This window comes from Callithrix jacchus, chromosome 1 (genome assembly GCF_049354715.1).
Source record: "Callithrix jacchus isolate 240 chromosome 1, calJac240_pri, whole genome shotgun sequence".
Classification (NCBI taxonomy): Eukaryota; Metazoa; Chordata; class Mammalia; order Primates; family Cebidae; genus Callithrix; species Callithrix jacchus.
In genome coordinates this window covers 67,383,632-67,389,674 of record NC_133502.1, presented here as the reverse complement: position 1 = coordinate 67,389,674, position 6,043 = coordinate 67,383,632, and the positions used below count along the sequence as shown (strand labels likewise).

General features: G+C 43.8%; 1 long non-coding RNA gene across 1 annotated transcript; it reads right to left on the bottom strand.

The window, feature by feature from the left end:
* Window positions 1-201: 201 nt before the first annotated feature.
* LOC128931605 (uncharacterized) lies at window positions 202-6,043 on the bottom strand. The gene is made up of 3 exons (XR_008480188.1): window positions 5,773-6,043; window positions 2,868-3,388; window positions 202-951 (listed from the first exon to the last, which is right to left on the bottom strand). It is a non-coding gene; the product is annotated as an uncharacterized LOC128931605 (long non-coding RNA).

Below are 6,043 nucleotides of genomic sequence, written 5' to 3'. Positions count from 1 at the left end.
CTATTCAAGTTTGTACTCATTTCTTACTTTGCTCCTCAGCTGACTCAGTAAGGGAAAGCTGATGTGAAACCTGATTCGCTTTTACCATGATCCCTTTTCCTAAGGAGTTTTCAACAGTTTCCATTCATTTTGCCTGACTCAAAAGGTACAATCTGTTACTTGTTTTAGTACCTTAAAAAACAAAACAAAACAAAAAACACGTTCCAAAATCCTATGTATTTCACATATGTCTAAGTTCTGAGGACAACCCAATCTATACGGGTTTCTCCAAGGAGGGCAGAGGGGAGGGAACAGAGCAGGGTGGGGTGACTGCCTCCTGATCTTGTACAGCCCACTGCTTACTGTTTAAGTCTTGAGACTGGGAGACTCACATTTCTGCTACCAGATAATTAAGATACAACATCTTAATTATCCTTCTATCATCGTGCAGGTTAATGGTGTGCCATGTCGAATTTTGCTGAACTTTGTATTATCACTGGTTCCAAAGGGCTGCACTGTTTCGTAAAAAGAAAATGGTGTTTCCAAACAAAGCATCGCATAATTAATGTGACTGTAACAATAACAAAAATGTGATTTCCTCATTCTCTTTCCTTGCTTTGAAGTCAAATGGGGAACCAAAATGGACTGTAAAGGGAAACTTTTTTTGTCTTCCTTCTTTCTACTAAGCTTTGTTTGAGGTTCTAAATTCAATACACAGCTCACACTGAGGAGGCTGTAGCACATTTTCCAGTAGCTGTAGCCAGGATTAACAGTACTGCCTTTTTCCTTTGCCAAATCCATTCGTAAAACAAAACTGAAACAGGTCCTGAAGCTTCCTCATTTCCAAAATTGAGGCCCAACACAGTGCAGAAAGTGCTGGACTTGAGAAAATCTGGGTTTGGGGCCAGTTTTTCTGCTTTAGTGCCGGTGGCTGTGGGCAAAGCATTGGTTCTCTTTGAGCCTGTTTCTTCCCTCCAGAGCAAAAACAAAAGTCACTGCCTTGTTTACCTCATAAGGGCATTTGAGGCTCAAATTAAACATGATTACGTCAAAGAGCTTTGTGAACTCTAAAGAAATATAAATAAAAGGTATGATTAGAAGCTGTTGAAAATAAATAATGAGGCAGCTTAATTTAAGTAATTTCAAATGCCTTAGGGTAAAAAGAGCTGTGTGAGAGTGTTAGATATTTGCACTGCCCTGTGGTAATAAGAGAAGAGAGGGCGGGCTGGGATGGGGCAGGTAGCATGACTCCTCTCCCCCAGGGAAAGGTGGGCTGGGGTTGGGAAGGGAAATATTGGAGTTGGGGAAGGCAGGAGAAGTCACAGCGGATTGCAGAATGCAATTATGATGATGAGCTGGGATTTAGCTAACAGGAGAAAGAAGGATGGTAGGAATGACCAAATGTGCTCCAGAAATAGCAGAAGTAGAGTAAAATATGTGGCTCAGAAATAGCAATAAATACATCAATAAATCAGAAATCAAGGCCGATAAAGGTCAAGGAGGAGGGAGAGCCTGGGGAGAAAGGAGCTTCCAGGCTTAGGGACAAAGAAGCCTGAAGTGGGGATCCCAGAGCATCAGCAGTTGATGTCCTGAGCCAGCGGTCCCCAGACACTTGCATTGATGAGTGCCTACAGTGTGCCAGGCACTAGGAAGAAGACACTGTTTTCAAACAAAATCTAACATGAACCCCAGTATATAAAATAGAAAAATTTGATGCTGCTCTGTTGAAGCAAGATCTGGGGGACTCCGGGCCATTCAGCCTTCCTCTGAATCCCAATGGTAGCTCCCAAAACATCTCAGCAGGGAGGCCCATAGCACTGCTTATCCCTGTTGTCTCTCCAGCGCTTAGCACATGATGAGCATTCAATGTTTCCTGTGTCAATGAGTGCATGTATGCATGAATGAATGCACTAGCTAGAGAGTGTGTGGTCTGTAGGAGAGAATTCAGATAAATGGGTGCAGTGGATGCCATAACTGCATAGTGAGGCTATAACTTAGCAACCATCAATAGTTAATACATAAAGGTTTCTCACTCTTTAGACATGGAACGGTGGGTGAGTCACTGAGACTAGCTTGCCAGAGTCACTAGCTTGCTTACCCATGTGTTTCCAGTCACAGCAGGCAAAGTTAGAAAGCATAAGACAAGACAGAACAAGAGAAGGCTTCTAGTGACAATGTCTTGGTCACTTCATTGTAAAAACACAACTAGTCCTGTGCTCTGCTCCTGCATGGTGGGGCAGGCTGTCTTCAGAATCACAGAACACAAGAAAACAGCTAACATTTATCATGTGCTACTTTCCAGGGACAGAAGCAGTCCTTTTATGTGTGGTGGGTAAAATAATGTCCCCCTAGTGACGTCTATACCCCAATCCCTGTAGCCTATAAATATGCTCTGTTACACAGCAATGAAGACACTAAGGTTGCTAATAGCTGACCGTCAGACAGGGAGAGTGTCCTGGATTATCCAAGTGGGCCCAATGTCATCATAGCTTCCTTTCAAGTGACAGTAGCTGGCAGGAGAGTCAGAGAAGGAGCTGCGAGGACAGGAGCACAGGTTGGAGTGATGGGATGTGATGTTATGCGACTTGAGGACTTGGTCACTGCTGTTTTTGAGATGGAAGAGGGCCACAGGCCAAAGCAATGCAGGCAGCCTCTAGGAGCTAGAAAAGCAAGGAAATAGATTCTCCCCTAGAACCTCCTGGCCCTGCTGATACCTTGATCTTAGCCCAGTGAAACCCAGTTCAGACTTCTGACCTCCAGAACTGTAAGATTAAAAAATTTGTGTGGTTTTTCAGCTACCACATTTGTGGTAATTTTTTTATAGCAGCCGTAGAAATTCAGATGTTCTCACTCCACATTCATGGCAGTCCTAACAGTTGGATACTTACTATTGCTGTTTTGTGGATGAGGAGACTGAGGGGCAGAGAGGTTGAATCACTTGACCCAGTGGTGCAGCAAGTGGCCTGAGTCCACAGCCACCTCTCTTTATCACACTGTCCCCTAGAGGGGCTTTACTTCCTCCTCCTGCAAATGAGAAAATGAGGCCCAGAGAAGTGTCCTGACCTGCCCCAGGTCACAGGCAAGTTGGAAGAGACAAAGCTCAAATGACGTCCAGGAGAATAGTGTAGACCAGTGCTTCACAAACCTAAAGTCTCATCAGAATGCAGGTTCCAACTTAGCAGGTTGTATGGGCTGGGCTCCAGGACCCTGTGTTTTTTAAACAGCTCATAAGTGAGGTCCAGGCCTCTGGGTCTGGAGCACCAGGGCTCTAGGAGCAGCTCCTGTGCTCTGCTTTGGGGGTCATCAGAAGAGGCTTGGGCTTCTATTGGTATGAGGATGATGGGGCACTGGGAGGGAGAGAAGATGCTCGGAGATGGGGAGACACAGGCACTGACGCTACACGACAGTCCTGTGGGGAATGAAATTTAGGGATTCATGGAAAAAGGCCAGGCCTAACCAGAAGGATATAACTCTTTGTGTTGCCCAAGAGAAAGCTGTCACTCAAAAGTGATGATTATTTTTGTCATTTAAAAAGTCATCAAAAACACTCCCATGTAATTCCAGCGCTTTGGGAGGCCAAGGCAGCAGGATCACTTGAGCTCAGGAGTACAAGACCTGCTCGGGCAACATAATGAGACCTTATCTCTATTAAGAATTAAAAAAATTAGCTTGGCATGCAGGTGCGTGCTTATAATCCCAACTACTCTAGAGGCTGAGGCAGGAGGATCGTTTGAGCCTGTGGAGATGGAGGCTGCAGCCAGCTATGATCGTGCCACTGCACCCAGCCTAAGCAACAGAGTGAGACCCTAATTCAGAAAAAAAAAAAAAAAAAGAAAGAAAAGGTTATCGAAAGCTTGAAGCTTGCAGGCCTGGGTCAGGAATGATGAATAGCACAGACAGGTGAAGGACATTTTGTCTGCCACAGAGCCTAAAATAAGTATACAAGATTGTGGGAGAAAACCCAGCAACAGTCTTCATTTCCTGCCATGTGTTTTATGTGTCTTTTTTTTTTTTTTTTTTTCTGAGAGAGAGAGAGATAGTATGCTGATTCTTCAAGAAATGTCTCTAAAGTTTTGGCAGAATCAAAAGACTAGTACCCCAGGCCCCTTCCCCTCTTCAGGCCCAGCACCGCCCACTCAATAGACAGCAAAAGCCCCAGGAGGGTTGCTGCTCTATAACTAGGCTCATGGACCCTGAGTCTTCATTTGAAAAGAATCCATGCACCCCTCTGTGTGAGGGGCGTGCTGGAAGAGTCTCCCTAACCTGCTTCACTGCAACTGAATAATTCCCAGTTGTCTGTGGCTACCACAGCTGCCTGCAGGCTAGGAATGTTGCGGTTTCCTTTGGAAACAACTCCCAGTCATGCAAGCAAGAAATGTCAGCTTTCAGATATGTGACCTCAGAGAGGAAGCAAATGTTAGGCTGACTGCTTCCTAGGAGTACAGAGTGAAAACAATGCCTGTATTTATTTAAAATGGCTCAAAAATGAGAACGCTTTTAAAAAATTCATCATACTTGACGCTATTCTTTTAAATCCAACAGCAGTTTTTGTACGGAATATGTAGATTGATAAATATTTAGACAAATACTCTTTTTTCATTATTTCATTAGGTCAATATGGAAAATGCTCAATAGATTTTTTGAACATTTTAAAGGACTCCAGAGATGCTGGAGAAAATGCAACATTCATTCTTCGTTTTTTAGATAGACAATAATGTAGACACATAGAGAAATATCCAGAAGGATATTCATCAAAATGTTAACAGTATTTGTATTGGGATGACAGAATTTAGAGTAGATTTTTTTTTTCTTTTTTATACTTCTCTCTCTCTCCTTTTTTTTTTTGAGATGGAGTCTCGCTCTGTCACCCAGACTGGAGTGCAGTGGCATGATCTTGGTTCACTGCAATGTCTACCTCCTGGGTTCAAGTAATTCTCCTGTCTCAGCCTCCCAAGTAGCTGGGATTAAAGGCACCCACCACCATGCCCAGCTAATTTTTATATTTTTAGTAGAGATGGGGTTTCACCATGTTGGCCAGGCTGAACTCCTGACCTCAGGTGGTCCGCTCACCTTGTCCTCTCAAAATACTGAGATTACAGGCATGAGCCACTGCGTCTGGCCTATATTTCTTTTAAAATATATATATATTTCCTGTACTCCCAGCACTTTGGGAGGCAGAGGAAGGAGGATTGCTTGAGCCCAGGAATTGGAGGCCAGCCTGAGCAACTTGGTCAGAACACTGTCTCTACAAAAAAAAAAATACAAAAATTAGCCAGGTGTGGTGGCATATACCTGTAGTCCCAGCCACTCAGGAGGCGAGGTTGGAAGATTGCTTGAACCTGGGAGGTTGAAGCTGCAGTGAACTATGATTATGGCACTTCACTCCAGCCTGGGTGACACAGTGAGACCCTGGGTCAAAAAAAAAAAGTGTGTGTATTTATTATATTATATATATATATATATTTCAGTAGTTTTTAGGATACAAGTGGTTTTCGGTTATATGGATGAATTATATAGGGGTGAATTCTGAGATTTAGTGCACCCCATACACGGCACAATTGACCTTCCTTGCTCTTTAATGTACAGTTTGCAAAATGGAGCGTTAAGGTACTTATTTTTATTTTTTTTATTTAAAAAAATTTTTTTAGAGATGGGGTTTCACCATGTTGGCCAGATGGTCTCAATCTCTTGACCTCATGATCCGCCCGTCTCGGCCTCCCAAAGTGCTGGGATTACAGGCGTGAGCCATCACGCCCAGCCTCGAGGTACTTCTAAAATAAGTTTTCTACTGACAGTTCCAGCTTAGGGGTTCACCTCTACAGGTAGTGGTAAATCTTCTGGAAAATAACAAAATATGTTGATTGGATGCCTGGCTTAGTCAATAAACATGGAGGAGCCTGTGAAGTCCAAGAAAGGTGTTTCGCTGGGTTCTGAAGAAAAGTCTCTCTTTGCTTCCAGTTAGGGCCCAGGTGCCCAGTGAAACAGTTCTGCATGACGAGCACTTAGGTAAGGAAGACTCTGGCCATTGGGGGAGCTTGAGGCTCTGGGGTTTTCAGTTATCAAT